The sequence below is a fragment of the Salvelinus namaycush genome, chromosome 10 (genome assembly GCF_016432855.1).
Source record: "Salvelinus namaycush isolate Seneca chromosome 10, SaNama_1.0, whole genome shotgun sequence".
Lineage (NCBI taxonomy): Eukaryota > Metazoa > Chordata > Actinopteri > Salmoniformes > Salmonidae > Salvelinus > Salvelinus namaycush.
This window is the reverse complement of record NC_052316.1, coordinates 10,437,703-10,456,557: the sequence shown is the minus strand read 5'-3', so window position 1 is coordinate 10,456,557 and position 18,855 is coordinate 10,437,703.

Genomic DNA, 18,855 nt, shown 5'->3' with positions numbered 1-18,855 from the left:
CCTCAAGGCAAGTGCGGGGAGCAGGAACAGGGCACACTGGAATCTCGAGGCGCACTATAGGCCTGGTGCGTGGTACCGGAAATGGTGGTACCGGGCTGAGGGCACGCACCTCAGGGCGAGTGCGGGGAGAAGGAACAGTGCGTACAGGACTCTGGAGACGCACAGGAGGCTTGATGCGTGGTGCCGAAACTGGAGGTACTGGGCTGGAGACACGCACCACAGGGAGAGTGCGTGGAGGAGGAACAGGGCTCTGGAGACACACTGGAAGCCTGGTGCGTGGTGTAGGCACTGATGGTACTGGGCTGGAGACACGCACCACAGGGAGAGTGCGTGGAGGAGGAACAGGGCTCTGGAGACGCACTGGAGGCTTGGTGCGTGGTGCCAGAACTGGAGGTACTGGGCTGGGGCGGGAAGGTGGCGCCGGATATACAGGACCGTGCAGGCGTACTGGCTCCCTTGAGCACCGAGCCTGTCCAACCTTACCTGGTTGTATGCTCCCCGTAGCCCGACCAGTGCGGGGAGGTGGAATAACCCGCACTGGGCTGTGTTGGCGAACCGGGGACACCATACGTAAGGCTGGTGCCATGTATGCCGGCCCGAGGAGACGCACTGGAGACCAGACGCGTTGAGCCGGCTTCATGGCACCTGGCTCAATGCCCAATCTAGCCCTACCAGTGCGGGGAGGTGGAATAACCCGCACCGGGCTAAGCAAACGTACAGGAGACACCGTGCGCTCTTCCGCATAACACGGTGTCTGCCCGTACTCCCGCTCTCCATGGTAATCACACACCTCAGGGCGAGTACTGTGTATACTACGCCAAACCAACATCTCTCTCTCTTCGCTCTCCTCCAATATCACCAACAACTCATCAAATGTCTCATAATCTCCCATCCTTTCACTTTCCTCCAATCTGTCCAATAACTCCTCCACATTCTCCGACTCGTACCTTAATTTAGCCAACTGCTCCTTATGGTAAGCACGGGGAACTGGCTCAAGTCTCCCACTTGACCCAGCCACACTCCCCGTGTGCCCCCCCCCCCCCCCAAGAAATTTTTGGGGGAGCCTCTCGGGCTTCCAGCCACTCTGCCTTGCTAGCTCCTGCTGCTGCTGCTGCTGCTGCTGCTTCCCGTAGCCACGCTGCTTGGTCCGAGTTTGGTGGGTGGTTCTGTAACGGTTTTCTTCCTGGGATGAAGGAGAGGACCAAAACGCAGCGCGGCTAGTGTTCAACATAATTTAATAAAGAATATGTGAACACTACAAACAACAAAACAATAAATGTGAAAACCGAAAACAGTCCTATCTGGTGCAGAACACAAAGACAGAAGACAACCACCCACAATCCCCAACACAAAACAAGCCACCTATATATGATTCTCAATCAGGGACAACGATTGACAGCTGCCTCTGATTGAGAACCATATCAGGCTGAACACAGAAACAGACAAACTAGACACACAACATAGAATGCCCACCCAGCTCACGTCCTGACCAACTCTAAAACAAGCAACACACATAAGAACTATGGTCAGGACGTGACACTTTCAGGTTATATCGATATAGGACTCGTTTTACTGTGGATATAGATACTTGTGTACCTGTTTCCTCCAGCATCTTCACAAGGCCCTTTGCTGTTGTTCTGGGATTGATTTGTACTTTTCGCACCAAAGTACGTTCATCTCTAGGAGACAGAACGTGTCTCCTTCCTGAGCGGTATGACGGTCCCATGGTGTTTATACTTACAAACTATTGTTTGCACAGAGGAACGTGGTACCTTCAGGCATTTGGAAATTGCTCCCAAGGATGAACCAGACTTGTGGAGGTCTACAATCCTTTTTCTGAGGTCTTGGCTGATTTCTTTTGATTTTCCCATGATGTCAAGCAAAGAGGCACTGAGTTCGATGGTAGGCCTTGAAATACATCCACAGGTACACCTTCAATTGACTCAAATGATGTCAGTTAGTCTATCAGAAGCTTCTAAAGCCATGACATAATTTTCTGGAATTTTCCAAGCTGTTTAATTGCACAGTCAACTTAGCGTATGTAAACTTCTGACCCACTGGAATTGTGATACAGTGAATTATAAGTGAAATAATCTGTCTGTAAACAATTGTTGGAAAAATTACTTGTGTCATGCACAAATAGATGTCCTAACTGACTTGCCAAAACTATAGTTTGTTAACAAGAAATTTGTGGTGGTTGAAAAACGAGTTTTAATGACTCCAACCTAAGTGTATGTAAACTTCCGACTTCAACTGTAAATCACTTAAACAGCGTGATGTGAAATTCTGTGTTTAGTAGTACAGAAATACCATTGGGAGTGTTTAGCCTCAGTTGTTCGACGCAACGGTGCAGCAAGGAGCTCATATGTTTCCTAAACAAACATGGCTAAATGGGGTCAGTGTCATATGTTCAGGGCGCACACCCTCTTTATTGGCTTAGTGGTGTAGGTGAGCGGAGGTGTGGGGTTTGCATGCTGACTGATGCTAATAGCAAGGGTTTCTCTCAGCAGTCAATGGGGTTTAGCAGGAAATCCAATTCTATTCATCCCCTGGGCAATACGGTTGTATTACGGTTGCGTAAGGGTTTAATATGTCAGACCTAGTAATGTTGAATTTAGGGTTGCTTAAGGTGTCGCAATATTGTTCTCGAGACTTCACATGGGTTTTGTGCTTTTGTTAACATAACTGTGGTGAGTGTGTCTCTCTCTGCAGAAGAACATCTGCTAAATGATTCAATTATAATGTTACATCAGCACCTTTTTATAGACATGACGCACAGGCTTTAGTCAACCCTTGTTTTTTACTCTCCTCCTCTGAAGAGGTGATGCGTGGACGCAGAGGAGTGGGTGGATGAGAGGAGAGAGGGATGAAAAGAGAGGGGAGGCGTCTGTAGACGTGCGCTCTCTCCTTCCCTCTCCTGTTCTAGGAGGATGATTCATCATCGCCTACTCTCTCTCTCTCCCCATCTCTGTCTCTCTCTCAGTTTCTCACCACCCCCCCCCTCCTCCTCCCTGTCTCTCTCTCTCTATCGCTGTCTCTCCATCTCTGTCTCTCTCTGTTTCTCTCCCGCTCCCTGTATCTCTCTCTATCTCTGTCTCTCTCCCCCTCCCTCCCCCCTGTCTCTTTGTCTCTCTCTCATAACACTCTCTGTTGCTCTCTTCTCTCTCCATTTCTCTCTCTCTCTCTGTGTTTCTCTCTCTCTGCCTTTCTCTCTCTCTGTGTTTCTCTCTCAGGGCACTGTCTGCTCCTCTCCTTTGCTGTGCTATAAATATCCTACAGCCCACACTGGATCTGGTGCGGGGATGCAGCCGTCCTCTCCACTGAGCCGCTGTTAGCTCCTGTGTGTGTGTGTGTGTGTGTGAGATCAGTGGTATTATAACATAGAGATTGACAGATATTCACAGACACAAGGCCATTTGAAATTCCCAGAGTTTATCCATTGTGTTTACATCTACAGTGGCTTGAGGCAGGGGAAGGGGGTGTTTGTGTATCTGTGTGTTTGTGAGTGTGTATACCTCAGGTGTGGAACTATGACCCTCCTGGCTCCCAGTCCCGTCGCCCTCAGGGGAGTATGTCTGAGCGGGGGGAGGGGTGGTGTGTGTGTCTGACTGAGGGTTCTGTGGGGAGATGGATGTGTAAGGAGTGTATTTTGACAGGCATGCAGTTAGTTAGTCTTTCGGGGGGGACGTGCCATCCTCTGTGTTCCACACTGTGACAAACATGGAGACACAGGCAACGGCGCCATGCTCACAACACACACACACATACACACACGTGCGCCCCAGAAGTTGTGTAAACAAACACAAACTCAGACCCACAGACACGGAAACACAGAAAAACAGGTACTCACCCACACTAAAACACACACTAATGACACACACAGAAAAACATGTACTCACCCACACTAAAACACACTAATGACACACACTGAAAAACATGTACTCACCCACACTAAAACACACACTAATGACACACACAGAAAAACATGTACTCACCCACACTAAAACACACTAATGACACACACTGACAAACATACTCATGCATATCTGACACACCCCCCCCTCCCACATACACTCACAGGGGATGTGTAATGACAGGCTGCGCTGTGTTGGTACCTGGCAGTCAGACATGCTAATGTGAACCATGTCACAGATCATTCCCTCCATTAGTATGTAGAGGAACAGCTGTGCGGAGGAATATTCGCTCACACACACCGGGATTACATGCTGTTTATGGCGTTATGAAAATCCAGACCGAACCATGCTGCTATGCAGTGGACACAAACAAACACACTTTGTGCATAGACACACTGCGTGACTTCATGTTCGTTCATTTCAAACCCATAGCACTTACTGGGATATTTGTGGCTTTTAACATCATTAGCCAAGTGATTTTGTGTAAATCCTTTTAGCATTAAACATGAAAACGTGTTTAGGAAGGATTCTATCATGGAGAGACTAATATTAGCTGTTATGGAAATGCAAGACCCTATTATGCTGTGTTTGTGTATGTTAACATTCCCTGCTAATGTGGCTGCGTTTGAACAATAGAGACAGCCTGCTGGCAGGAGGTTGGCCCCTGTGCCCTGGGGGGCTGGTGTGTGTGTGGTTGTGTGTACTTTTGCATGTGTTTGTGTGTAACAGAGTAGTGTGTGGGGGTTGGGCTCCATTCAAGGTCTTGAAAGGACAAGGGGGAGGAGTGTCCATACATTTGGGGAGGTGATATGTGTGTGCGTGTCTGTGTGTCTGTGCATGCATTCATGTTTGTGTGCGTGCATGCTTGTGTGTGTGTGTACACTTGCATGTCTGTGCTTGCATGAGTGTTTGTCACACACAGGGCTTCAGGGGGTTGCCAAAGCTATTCCCTAAGGAATGTGTTGATCTCACCCATCCTCCACTCCTTCTACCTTCACACCCCCTCCACCCGACCCCCACCAGAGTTCCCAGGGTAGGGGTCCTCATCTGGGGGAGGGTCCTTTCAGATGGCCCCCTTTGTCTCCCAGTTTGTCACACCACCGGTCACCACTTGACTCCTTGATGAGTTTGACACTAGGAATAGTTAGGTTTGTGTGTTAAGACAAGATTCACTTGACAAACACTGATAGTCCATAATCTTCAATTTATCACTGAGTACTTACTCACCTGAGTGGAGGCTTTGGGTTTTTAGGGTGATGTGTGACATTGTCTAGCAATTTGTTGTTTTTACAATCTGTGTAATGAGTCGGATAAACAGTTGTAGAAAATGTATTGGTCACAAATGTTTCTCTTTGCACTTGACATAACACATCAAACCCCTCCCACAATCGCAAAATACATGTTCAAAAACTGAACTGAGCTTGACAGTAATACTGTATCATTGTTTACCAGTGATTGTTTCTTCAGCTTCATGTTGGGGAGTTGTGTATTGGTTGTATTTTAGGAGTAAACAGTGCCGGGTTTTACTTCATATCATTGACACAACATTCCCCTGTGAACCTCGGGGCTCTGCTGACAACATTTAAACACAATTGAGGTAATTAGGATGATAACACGCTTCTTGAAGAACACACAGAGACACTGATGGATGCAGCGTTTAGGATATCTGTGGCGACACCTCCCCCACACTCACAGACATGTACAGTAAATAGACACAACCCCCCACCATCACGCACACACACACACACACACACCTTTTATTTGCAGTGAACCTTGTGTGACCATCTACCCTTCCCCCTAGGCTCATGTGGTGTGTCCCCTCTCTATCCAGTGTTTGTCACATTTGGCCCATTCCAGACTGTATCAAATGGCTCATGCCACATTCATGTGCTAGTCGGAACTAGGAAACAGCAATTTCAGATTTGCTAACTGGTTGTCGTGCCGCATTCAACTGAAGGAGCGAGATGCTACTTATAAACATGGCAAGGTGACCGGGGACAATAGTATGGTTAAACAGTACAAATACGACCTACACAGATCGATCAAGAAGGCAAAATACATTATAGGAACTAAGTGGAGGTGCAATTTAGCGGGTCGGACATGAGGCGTATGTTGCAGGAGATCCTAACGATCACGGATTACAAAAATAAAGCCAGCCATATCACGGACGCCATCGCCGCCCTACTGGACGAGCTAAACACCTTTTTGTCCCGAGTCGAGCACATCGACGACTCTGAGCGGCCGAGGAGAGCCCCTGAGGACCACGAGGGCTTACGGTGTCCACGGAGGACGTTTGTAAGTCATTCAAATGTGTTAACACTCGCAAGGCTGCCAGCCCAAATGGTATCTCTAGCCGCGCCCTCAGAGCATGTGCAGACCAGCTGGCTGTTGTGTTTTTGGACATTTTCAATCACTGTCTAGCTCAGGCTGCTATCCCCACCTGCTTCAAGATGTCCACTATCATCCCAGAGCCCAAGAAAGGGAAAGTAACTGAACTGAATGACTACCGACCTGTAGCGCTCACTTCCGTCATCATGAAGTGCTTCGAGAGGCTAGCCAACTCCTCCCTCCCTCCCCACTCCAATTCACCTACCGCCCTGAAAGATCCATGGACGACACAATCGCCATGGACGACACAATTGCACTGCACATTGCCCTTACCCACCTGGACAAAAGGAATGCATATGTGAGAATGCTGTTCATCAACTACAGCTCGGACTTCAACACCATAGTGCCTTCCAAGCTCCCCACAAAGTTCAGGGTCCTGGATCTGAACACCTCCCTATGCAACTGGGTACTGGACTTCCTGACGGGCCGCCGCCCAGGTGGTGAAGGTAGGCAACATTACATCCTCAACACTGATTCTCAACACGGCGTACTCAGTCCCCTCCTGTACTCTCTGTATGCCCACGACCGTGTGGCCTCACACAGTTCCAACTACGCCATCAATTTCGCTGATGACGACATTAGTAAGCCTGATTACCAACAACGACGAGACGGCCTACAGGAAGGAGGTAGGCACTCTGACGGTGTGGTGCCAGGTAAACAACCTCTCCCTCAACGTCAGAAAAACAAAGGAGCCAATTGTGGACTTCAGGAGTAATCAAGGTTGGGCACGCCCCCATCCTCATCAACGGGGCCGCCATGGAGATGGTAAAAAACATCAAGTTCCTCTCCGAGGAGCTGAAATGGTCAAACCACACAGACACCATGGTGAAGAAGGCACGGCAGCAACTCTGAAGAAATCCGGTCTGTCCCCGCGGGATATCACAGTAGGGGTCTTCACGGTTTCAACAGACCCAAACTTCTGAGATCCGATCCAGTACCCAAGCGGATCCTAAATTCAGACTTTTGTCTCGGCTTTGGCTATGTGCAATTAAAATCGATTTATCGACTGGACCCGATTGGACCTGTCCTCTGTTAATTGAGTGTTTGTGTGATGAGAACTGCGTAAGCTTGTTATCTGTGTTGGGCAATTGCAACTCAATAAAAGTATAGATTATGTCCAGCTGAAACTGGTTCCATCTGCTCACCTCACATGTGCCTGATGCGTAGGAGAGAGCGAGAGAGCGAGTAAAAGGAGCCTTGACCTAGGCTACTGTTTATTGCGAAGATGGAGTCCTTTTTCATTTAAGTAAAATGAAAGTTAGAGAAGAAAGAGTATTGTGAAAAGATGCCGACAAGGGGAATGTATTCGGGGACAAGTTTTTACATTGTTGTGGACAAAGTTTTTCTTTTTTTCCTTCTTTTTGTTGAGACATTTTCATGGCTAAATTAAGTTGTAACAGTCTTTAATTTTGTGCTCTGTATTTAGTTTAAGGTTAAAAGTAGGCCTGTTGTAAAATAAATAGCATTAGCCTATTGCTGTCATTTGTTGGGTAGTCAGGCCTATGGTAAGCAATCGGCTTTGTTAGCAGAGGTGTGGATTCGAGTCACATGACTTGGACCCGAGTCAGACTCGAGTCACAAATATGATGACTTGCAACTCGACTTTGACTTTAACACCAATGACTCGTGACTTGACTTGGACTTGAGCCTTATGACTCGACCTGACTTGATACCCTCCCCAAGCCCAAATATAAAAAATTATGCTATTAAAAAAAGTGTGCAGCGCATCAACTCTTCATTTAACGGATTACAGTTTGAATCGGACAGCAGCCAATCAAATTGTGCCAGCTGAGAAAGAGTTGTGCGTGGCCGTGCAGAGGAACATCGGCGGGTGAATTCAGATGGAGCCCATGGAAAGATGATACCCAAAATTATTATTTTCGGATATAAAGACGACGCTGTATCAACAAAAAATGGATTGCAACTTGCAAAACATGCGGGAAGAAAATTACAGACGGAGGCGCAACAATTTCTAACATTGTTCGACATTTGAAGCTGCACAAAGAACGGTAAGTCGTGGCTAATATAGCCGACAGCTATATTTTTTTATTACTTTACTAGTGTATCATGTAGGCTAACGTAACGTTAAATCAATGAGCCTCCACACAGTCAGTCAGTGCGGGAACGTGATCATTGCACCGAAGATTGAGCTACAACTGGCTAGGCAGTTGGCAGCCTAAATCCTGCCTGATGTTACTGCTGTTCCTAAAACCATTGACATACGTTAACCTACTGTAACCACACAGAGAGAGAGTGTGTGTGTGTGCGTTAAGGTTGGATGCGTTAAGGTCTTATTTACAATGACGGCCTACCAAAAGGCAAAAGGCCTCCTGCGGGGAACAGGGGCTGGGATTTAAAAAAATATATATATATACAGTATATAAGAGACAACACAACACTACATGAAGAGTGACCCAAGACAACAACATAGCAAGGCAGCAACACATGACAACAACATGGTAGCAACACAATAAATCAACATGGTAGCAGCACAAAACATGGTACAAACATTATTGGACACAGACAATAGCACAAAGGGCAAGAAGGTAGAGACAACAATACATCACGCAAAGCAGCCACAACTGTCAGTAAGAGTGTCCATGATTGAGTCTTTGAATGAAGAGATTGAGATCAAACTGTCCAGTTTGAGTGATTGTTGCAGCTCGTTCCAGTCGCTAGCTGCAGCGAACTGAAAAGACGAGCGACCCAGGGATGTGTGTGCTTGGGGACCTTTAACAGAATTACTGGTAGGCCTACTATGATACTCGCAAAACTTGATTTAAAGCCACAATATAAGTATTTTCCCCATAAACAATGCCTTGACTTACTTTTGATATATTACCCTAATAAAGTTAAGCAACTTTAGTGAATGTTTGGTGTGGCATGGCTATTATTAGTCTTAGCTACTCCAAGCCTATGAAGGCAGTACGCACCGGCACTTTGACTCCGACAGTTGAACTTGAAGTGAGGAAGAATCTTTTGGGGCTACCAGTTAATTCTTTCATCTAACAATATAATGCTTATCTTTACGAAAAAAATCGTATATAAAATTGACGAATTAGCCTCCTTCTGTATGTCTATACAGTGGGGCAAAAAAGTATTTAGTCAGCCACCAATTGTGCAAGTTCTCCCACTTAAAAAGATGAGAGAGGCCTGTAATTTTCATCATAGGTACACTTCAACTATGACAGCAAAATGAGAAAAAAAAATCCAGAAAATCACATTGTAGGATTTTTAATGAATTTATTTGCAAATTATGGTGGAAAATAAGTATTTGGTCAATAACAAAAGTTTATCTCAATACTTTGTTATATACCCTTTATTTGGGTATGCATATGACATGCATATTATTAATGTTTGCTCTCTATGTACAATCAAGGGCCAGCCGTGCTGCCCTGTTCTGAGCCAATTGCAATTTTTGAACGCTCAACACCCATTGAATATGTCTGGTGTCAGTAAACGTTGGCAACAAAGCGTAATTCAATTGAATATGTCTGGTGTCAGTAAACGTTGGCAACAAAGCGTAATTCAATTGAATATGTCTGGTGTCAGTAAACGTTGGCAACAAAGCGTAATTCAATTGTTGCCAGCAGAAAAGTTACAGTCACCAACGCTCTGGATAACATGAAAAAAGCCTAACCAGCTCTGCTAGGGTGAGTAAAATGGTCAGAGTGGGGTGTTCTCTCATTATTTGTCTGGAAGTAGCTGGCCAATGTTAGCCAGTTAGCTTGGGTGCTTGACTGTAGTTGTGAGGTCAGAGCTTTCGGAACAACCCTACTTATTGGCCAGAGCATCCAGTGTGCGTTCAGAACGTGAAACCACAGATAGAGCGAGTAATGTTCAGTCAGCTGTTCTCTCTCTCTCTTAGATGTAGCTGGCAAGTTAGTACAGAATGGTTGGATCAACATTTAAAGAAATGGGTGGGTGAGGTGGGGTGGGGTGGTCACATATGCATAATGTATTGGATGGAAAATTGACAGATAAAGGGGGTATCCTTTCCAAGTTACAGTATTTCATCCATACAGTTTTTAATGACATCACAAAATGAAAACAATGACATTTGTTTTCTACATCTCCCCACTGATAGTTCTCCACATTCTTTATGTTAGAATTATTGTTCCATTATCCACTTTTTGGACTTTAGAGTTTTGGACGGGCAAAGGTCTCTGAAAACAAAGGGGCATTCCTTTAGCCAATACTGGAGGGTGGAGAGAGTCCTCTCCCGCTTAATTTACGACTGGGTGTGGAGGTGTCAAAACCCCCAAACCAGTTCCCTCCTCCCCTTTGCGGGTGAGAGAAGGTCCATTATTGTCAGCTATTGCCATGCTGATCTGACCCATTGCGATCCTCACAGGACAGGAATGACACTGGATTATGTTGGAAAGGCTTCCATTAAAGAACAACCTCTGTGATCTGTTAGACAGGTAACTCTTTATCCACAATATAGCAAGGGTGTAAATCCATAACACATACAGTACCAGTCAAAAGTTTGGACACACCTACTCATTCAAGGGTTTTTCTTTATTTTTACAATTCTCTACACTGTAGAATAATAGTGAAGACATCAAAACTATGAAATAACACATATGGAATCATGTAGTAAATAAAAAAGTGTTAAACAAATTAAAATATATTTTAGATTTTAGATTCCTCAAAGTAGCCACACTTTGCCTTGATGACAGCTTTGCACACTCTTGGCATTCTCTCAACCAGCTTCACCTGGAATGCTTTTCCAACAGTCTTGAAGAAGTTCCCACATATGCTGAGCACTTGTTGGCTGCTTTTCCTTCACTCTGCGGTCTGACTCATCCCAAACCATCTCAATTGGGTTGAGTTCGGGTGATTGTGGAAGCCAGGTCATCTGATGCAGCACTCCATCACTCTCCTTCTTGGTCAAATAGCCCTTACAGACTGGAGGGGGGTTTTGGGTCATTGTCCTGTTGAAAAACAAATGATAGTCCCACTAAGCGCAAACCAGATGTGATGGGGTTTCGCTGCAGAATGCTGTGGTAGCCATGTTGATAAAGTGTGCCTTGAATTCTAAATAAATCAGTGACAGTGTCACCAGAAAATCACCCCCACACCATCACAACTCTTCCTTCATTCTTCACAGTGGGAACCACACTACCGGAGATCATCCGTTCAACTACTCTGCATGTCACAAAGACACAGATGTTGGAATCAAACATTTCAAATTTGGACTCATCAGAACAAAGGACAGATTTCCACCGGTCTAATGTCCATTGCTCTTGTTTCTTGGCCCAAGCAAGTCTCTTCTTCTTATTGGTGTCCTTTAGTAGTGGTTTCTTTGCAGCAATTTGACCATGAAGGCCTGATTCACACAGTCTCCTCTGAACAGTTGATTTTGAGATGTGTCTGTTACTTGAACTCCGTGAAACATTTATTTGGGTGCAGTTTCTGAGGCTGGTAACTAATGAACTTATCCTCTGCAACAGAGGTAACTCTGGGTCTTCCTTTCCTGTGGCAGTCCTCATGAGAGCCAGTTTCATCATAGCGCTTGATGATTTTTGCGACTGCACTTGAAGAAACTTTCAAAGTTCTTAATGTTCCGTATTGACTGACCTTCATGTCTTAAAGTAATGATGGACGGTCGTATGTCTTTGCTTATTTGAGCTGTTCTTGCCATAATATGGACTTGGTCTTTTACCAAAAAAGGCTATCTTCTGTTTACCACTCCTACCTTGTCACAACATAACTGATTGGCTCAAACACATTAAGAAGGAAAGAAATTCCACAAATGAACTTTTAACAAGGCACACCTGTTAATTGAAATGCATTCCAGGTGACTACCTCATGAGGCTGGTTGAGAGAATGCCAAGAGTGTGCAAAGCTGTCATCAAGGCAAAGGGTGGCTACTTTGAAGAGTCTAAACAACAACAACAACAACAAATATATATATAAATATATATATTTTTCGAACACTTTTTTGGTTACTACATGATTCCATATGTGTTATTTCATAGTTTTGATGTATTCATTATTATAATACAATGTAGAAAATAGTAAAAATACAGAAAAACCCTGCAATGAGTAGGTGTGTCCAAACTTTTGACTGGTACTGTACGTTTTTCCAGCAGCCGACTATGATCGATAACGTCAAAAGCCGTACTGAAGTCTAACAAAACAGCCCCCACAATCTTTTTATCATCAATTTCTCTCAGCCAATCATCAGTCATTTGTGTAAGTGATGTGCTTGTTGAATATCCTTCCCTATAAGCGTGCTGAAAGTCTGTTGTCAATTTATTTACTGTAAAATAGCATTGTATCTGGTCACACACAATTGAATATTCCTTTGAGCATGGTGAAGTTATTAAATACACTACGGATGGTATATCAATACACCCAGTCATTACAAAGACACAAGTGTCCTTCCTAACTCAGATTCTGGAGAGGAAGGAAACCGTGCAGGAATTTCACCATGAGGCCAATGGTGACATTTAAACAGTTACAGAGTTTAATGGCTGTGATAGGAGAAAATGGATGATCGATCAACAACATTGTAGTTACTCTACAATACTAACCGAATTGACAGAGTGAAAAGAAGGAAGCCTGTACAGAAAACATGCATCCTGTTTGCAACAAAGCACTAAAGTAATACTTTAAAAAATGTGGCAAAGCAATTCACTTTTTGTCCTGAACACAAAGTGTGTTGTTTGGGGCAAATCCAACACAACACATTACTGAATACCACTCTCCATATTTTCAAGCATAGTGGTGGCTGCATCATGTTATGGGTATGCTTGTAATCGTTAAGGACTGGGGAGTTTTTCAGGATAAAAAAAGAAACGGAACGGAGCTAAGCACAGGCAAAATCCTGGAGGAAAACCTGTTTTCTACCAGACGCTGGGAGAGGAATCACCTTTCAGCAGATAACCTTTAACACAAGGCCACATCTACACTGGAGTTGCTTACCAAGAAGACAGTGTCCGAGTTAGATTTTCAAGTAGATTTAAGTCAAAATGTATGGCAAGACCTGAAAATGGTTGTCTAGCAATGATCAACAACCAATTTGACAGAGCTTGAAGAATTTTTAAAAGAATAATGGGCATATATTGCCCAATCCAGGTGTGGAAAGCTCTTAGGCAGCTGTGATCACTGCCAAAGGTGATTTATAACATGTATTGACTAATAATTTATATATACACTAGGTGCATAATAGGGGGCGCTGTGTTGAAGCCACCATGCCTCCATCTTGGCCCGCCCTCACGATTGTAAAAACTATTTTAGAAGCTATAGAAATGCATACATTAATGTCTACATTCGTGTTTGAAAGGTTTATTATATTAGACACCTTAATGCATACTTTTAACATATATTATATGAGCTAAACATAAAAAAATGATGAACAAATATAGAAAAACATTTTCCTTTTAGAGATTGCAACGTTTAAAAAAAATGCATGTCATTTTGTCTTTGAAACATGTAATTGGAATTACTGTAGGATTCCATTCATTCCAATGGAGGACTGCTCCTACTGGGGTGTGCCATTATGGCCGACCGGTGGCTTCAAAGCCTCTCACTGGCTAATACATAGCATCAACAATCCAGGTTTTATATACCGTTTAAGTCTGAAGTTTACATACACCTTAGCCAAATACATTTAAACTCAGTTTTTCACAATTCCTGACATTTAATCCTAGTAAAAATTCCCTGTCTTAGGTCAGTTAGGATCCCCACTTTATTTTAATAATGTGAAATGTCAGAATAATAGTAGAGAGAATTATTTATTTCAGCTTTTATTTCTTTCATCACATTTCCAATGGGTCAGAAGTTTACATTTACTCAATTAGTATTTGGTAGCATAGTCTTTAAATTGTTGAACTTGGGTCAAATGTTTCGGGTAGCCTTCCACAACCTTCCTACAATAAGTTCGGTGAATTTTGGCCCATTCCCCTATACAGAGCTGGTGTAACTGAGTAGGCCTCCTTGTTCGCACATACTTTTTCAGTTCTACCCACATTTTCTATAGGATTGAGGTCAGGGCTTTGTGATGGTCACTCCAATACCTTGACTTTGTTGTCCTTAAGCCATTTTGCCACAACTTTGGAAGTATGCTTGGGGTCATTGTCCATTTGGAAGACCCATTTGCGACCAAGTTTTAACTAATAACTGATTGATGTCTTGAGATGTTGCTTCAATATATCCACATCATTTTACCACCTCATGATGCCATCTATTTTGTGAAGTGCACCAGTCCCTCCTGCAGCAAAGCACCCCCAGAACATGATGCTGCCACCCCCGTGCTTCACGTTTGGGATGGTGTTCTTCGGCTTGCAAGCCTCCCCCTTTTTCCTCCAAACGTAACGATGGTCATTATGGCCAAACAGTTCTATTTTTGTTTCATCAGAGCAGAGGAAATTTCTCCAAAAAGTACAATCTTTGTCCCCATGTGCAGTTCCAAACCGTAGTCTGGCTGTTTTATGATGGTTTTTGAGCAGTTGCTTCTTCCTTGCTGAGCGGCCTTTCAGGTTATGTTGATATAGGACTCGTATAACTGTGGATATAGATACTTTTGTACCGGTTTCCTCCAGCATCTTCACAAGGTCCTTTGCTGTTGTTCTAGGATTGATTTGCACTTTTTGCACCAAAGTACGTTCATCTCTAGGAGATAGAACGCGTCTCCTTCCTGAGCGGTATGACGGCTGCATGGTCCCATGGTGTTTATACTTGCATGCTATTGAATTTATATGTTCAAATGAATGACTAGAATATTCCACCCCGAAACTATATAATTGTATGTAATTGATTAGAATCATCAATGAAATACATTAGAATCATCAAATTATTATTAATGATGTGTGTAGTCTTAGTCAGTAAAATTATAATAAATGATGTGTGTAGTTTTAGTCAGAATTAGGGTAAAACAATATATATGTACAGTATGTCTCTAAAGTGTCTTAAACACAGACTGTCTGAGCAAGATTCGGTGCCGACCTTGGCTGGGGGCCACAGAGTACTTCCCAGGGTCTCCTTATCTTGAGGGAGGATGGGGAGTGATTCTCACGTACTCCCCTAATCTTTGTCAGCTGGGTAGTGGGACAGTGTGTGCGTAGGATACCTAATGTTTGTGTGTGTAAGTATGTGCGTAAGGAGTCTGTTTGTGTGTGAAAGTATGTGCGTAAGAAGCCAGTATAAAATGAATGGCTTTGTTCAACTAACTAGCGCTCTCGTAAATAAACTTTCTGACTATCGTAGCTGGACCTCTGTCTGTTTTCATTTCAACCAGTTTCCTACGAATTCTGGGGTGCAGACTGAGTAGTTAATTGAAGTTCAGTTTATGAACCTTGAGAACATAATTCTCGTAACAGTGGTACCTTCAGGCGTTTTGAAATTGCTCCCAAGGATGAACCAGACTTGTGGAGGTCAACAATTTTTTTTTCTTCTGAGGTCTTGGCTGATTTCTTTTGATTTTCCCATGATGTCAAGCAAAGAGGCACCGAGTTTGAGGGTAGGCCTTGAAAAACAACCACAGGTACACCTCCAATTGACTCAAATTATGTCAATTAGCCATCAGAAGCTTCTAAAGCCATGACATCCTTTTTATGAATTTTCCAAGCTGTTTAAAGGCACAGTCAATTTAGTGTATGTAAACTTCTGACCCACTGGAATTGTGATACAGTGAATTATAAGTGAAATAATCTGTCTGTAAACAATTGTTTGAAAAATTACTTGTGTCATGCACAAAGTAGATGTCCTAACCAACTTGCCAAAACTATAGTTTGTTAAACAAGAAATTTGTGGAGTGGTTGAAAAACTAGTTTTAATGACTCCAACCTAAGTGTATGTAAACTTCCGACTTCAACTGTACATGATTGGTATTGACTCAGGGGGTTATACTAATCTAGTCAAGATATAATATCTATATATAAATTATTTATTTTTTTACAAATGTTGGAATTTTTCTTCCACATTTGAGTATTTTATATAGATCGTTGACAAAAATGACAATTAAATCAATTTTAATCCCACTTTGTAACACAACAAAATATGGAAAAAGTCAAAAGGTGTGAATACTTTCTGAAGGTACTGTAGATGTATTCTCATAACTCGCAACCTACACAAAAGCTTCAAGTTCCTCTGCGTGCACATCACTGAAGACCTGAAATGGTCCCTCCGCATCGACACTGTGGTGAAGATGCAAAAACGCCTCTTCAACCTCAGGAGGCTGAAGGAAGTCTCACAAACTTCTACAGATGCACCTTCGTCAACGGAGTGGTGCGGTCAGCCCAATGCATCACCAGGGGCGCATCTCCAGGACATCTACAGCACTAGGTGTTACAGGTAGGCGAAGAAGACCATCAAGGACGTCAGCCAACCGAGCCACGGCCATTTCACCCCTGCTACCATCTAGCAGACTAAGACAGTACAGGTGCATCAAAGCTGGGAAAGACGAACTGAAAAACAGCTTCTATCTCCAGGCCATGAGACTGTTGAAGTCATTTCCAGCCAGCCTCTGCCCGGTACCCTGCCCTGCATCTTAGACACTGTCACTAGCCGGCTATCAAACATCACTCTACTCTTAGAAACTGCTGCCCTATGTATATAGAGGCATTGAACACTGGTCACTTTAACAATTTGTTCTGAAATCATTTCTGTAGTTAGACAGATAAGCATTTCTACAACATTATTTTGTTGAAATTTAATTTGATCTCCGAAATTAAGCTAATCGATTACTCACTTTATATGTATTTACTGTATTCTCGACATTGCTCATCCTATATAACTACTGCTGTACATACCTTTTCCTACTTAAATATTGTCCATACTGTCTATACAACCATTTTTTTTATATTCCGGACTCTGACATTGCTCGTTCTGATGGGGGGGGGGGGGGGGGGGGGGGTATTTGTGCATTCGTATTGTACTGTTAGACACTTACTGCACTGCTGCAGCTAGAATTATTTGCATTTTACTACACCGACTTTAACATCTTCTACTCTGTGTATGCGACAAATACACTTCAATTTTATTTGTCCTCTCACATGCCCAGGGCCCACTTTGGGTCCCGACCCATTCATAGTTGAAGAAACCCTGCCTCTCCAGTCCAACCACATAAAGAGATGAGAGCTTGTCCTTTAAGGGAGAGGAACGTTTCTCTAAAACAACAACAAAACAGCTGCAGAAAAAGGAAACAAGATTAGCGGCAACATCTGATATCTTGCAAAATAAACAAGAGCGCCATGCTTCATTGTGGAGGGAAAGTGACAATTTGGAGCATGGACAGGCATAACAACTGGTCCCATTCCTGTTTAGAAAGAAGAAACCATAAATGCATTGTCACGAGAGATTGAGTATGATAGAAAACCACTGGTGTGACAAGTGTGTTCAGTAGGGGCCTTCTATGTTATATTTTTTATAAAATGTCATAGTTTCTCATTTGTGTATTTAAACGGGTCAAAATTGACAAAAAACACTTCAATTTATGATCATCAAATCCAATGTATATTTCAGACTACTTGCATACACAGAGTAGTAGGCCACTGCTAGATGCCCCTGGCTGCCTGTTGGCTCTGTTGAAGGTGATAGAGAGCGAGGAAGAGAGGGGTGGGAATAACTGACCTGGTTTGAGTGGAAAGAATGTCCTCTGAGTGAAAACAACTTCCAGGGAGCTCAGCTTACTATCCAGCTAGTAGGTCAAAACTAGGAGTCTGCATGCAGTGGCATACCACAGTTTTGCTGGGTCTGAGCAAGCCCCCCCCAAACAACAATTTTTTTTTGGGGGGGGGGGGGGAAGAACAGCTAACTTCCTACAATTCTACACATTTTGCCATGGTGCAGAGAAAAGTGCAGTTTTATAGCGAATCTCATGCCATCACACACATTTTGCCATGAGGCTGAGAGAAAATGCTGCTGTTTTAAAGCTAATTTCTTGCAATTTTACACATATTGCCAAGGGGCAGGAAAAAATTCTGCATTTCCATATATGGTACACAGCAAAAATAAGGCTGGCAGGAGAAACAAAACCCAGAAATATGGTGCATACTGCCATCTTGTGGACTATAAATATTGAAAACTCCAAGTGTAAATAGTCTAAAATAGACTCAAACAGTGCATTAAAATAGTCTAAAATAGACTTTTCTTTAAATTGGATCAGTATAATCACCAAATTTTGGTCTGGTCAGGGTTAAAGAGCAGGAGAGGTGCATGCCACTGCCTGGTAGCTAAATTAGGTCACACTGGATGACACATTTTCAGGTCATGTGTACAGCCGTTTATAGGCGGGAGGGAGGAAGGCAATTTAACGGCAGCCCTCAATTCAAGCCCTCTGTTCCTCCAACAACACACACTGAGATGTTGAATACACAAGCCATTTGTAAGTCTAGCAGGCTGGCACTTTGTGACCTACTACGCAAAAGGCATCCTGTGCTATAATCACATACAAGCCTTACTGTAGATAAAGCTGTAAAATGGACTTTGATGCTCCCAGCCTCGATCTGGGTCAAATTGACAAAATCTCCTGGAATCTATTTTTATGCCCAAATTTTTTTAAACAGACTTGTAATAAGGAATTTAACAATTCCACGCCAGGCAG